This window comes from Galeopterus variegatus, unplaced genomic scaffold, assembly GCF_000696425.1.
Source record: "Galeopterus variegatus unplaced genomic scaffold, G_variegatus-3.0.2 Scaffold2963, whole genome shotgun sequence".
In the NCBI taxonomy this organism is placed as follows: domain Eukaryota; kingdom Metazoa; phylum Chordata; class Mammalia; order Dermoptera; family Cynocephalidae; genus Galeopterus; species Galeopterus variegatus.
The window spans coordinates 136320-137666 of record NW_007729074.1 but is presented as its reverse complement, the minus strand read 5'-3'; positions in this window follow the sequence as shown (position 1 = coordinate 137666).

The window sequence follows — 1347 nt, the reverse complement described above, 5'->3', positions numbered from 1 at the left end:
AGGGAATAAGAAAGGAAATATAGGTATACACATACACAACCTATTCATAACAAAATAAGGAAATATGACAAAAGTCCTCCATTCTGTAATATGATTTGGTCATAGCTGGCGTTTATAACTACCCTCTTCCACTATCCATTCTGTATTCCCTTTGCCTTCAAGCACCTCAGCTGGTTGTGGTTTCTTTACCTGGTGGGGTGACCAAAACCATTCTGAAGAGTTTAGGTCATTACTAGTTCTGCCTACACTGGGTTGTAGTTTTGCACTGACCTTAGTCACAGAGCATGGTAATACTGAGAAACACATTAAGGGATCTCCTGTATTCCAGGCATACTCTTTCCTACATCCATTGTGGAGTTGTGTGGTTTCTCCTTGGTAGTACCAATCTGGCCAACACCAAAACTCTCTTTGCCTACTGATTCTGGAGCATGAGGAGCCCAAAGTGGCCAGGTGGCAGTCTTAACTTCCAGTTCAATGGAATTATTGTGTCTCCTGGTGGAAGCATTCCTCACTCTGGAACTAAGACCTCTAGAGTAGCAGAGCTTGTCACAAGAACAGAAAGCAAAAATTTTGCTAGTGGGTCACTCGGTGTAGTAATGAGTGTTGTCACTCCCATTTCCACTCCTAGATCTGTGAATCCTAGCTATGGGAGAAATACTGCCATATATTGCATGCTAACTGAGAACGTATACAGCATTCTGGAGAACCTTGTACCAGCCCTGCAAGGTATTGCCACTTAGCTGGTGCTGCAACTGAGTCTTCAAGAAGCCATTCCACTGTTACCTCAAACCAGCTGTTTTCAGAATGATGAAAAACATGGTAAGACCAGTAAGTTCCGTGGGCATGGCCACCTTGCTACACTTCTTTTGCTATAAAGTGAGTTCCTTGATCAGAACCAATGCTGTGTGGAATACCATGACGGTGCATAAACATTCTCCTAAGTCCACAGATGATAGTTCTGGCAGAAGCATTGTGTGCAGAGAAGCCAAATCAGATCCAGAGTAAGTGTCTGTCCCAGAAAGGACAGAACACTGCACCTTCCGTTATGGAAGTAGTCCATCATAATTAACCTGCTATCAGGTAGTCTTCTCTTCTGGGCCCCACTCAAAACTATCAGCATATTGGGTCACTCAGTAAATGGGCTGCAGTAATACACCCCGATGAGAAATATGTTGCCTCCCAAATCCAAAGAAGTCCATTAGGCTTTGTTCCCCTTTTTTGATTATAGGAGGGGACAGATACAGCAACTTATCCTTCACCTTAGAAGGGATATCTTGACATACCATACACTACTGGACTCTGAACTTTGGTTAGAATTGTTTTCCACCCTCGACATGAAGATATCTT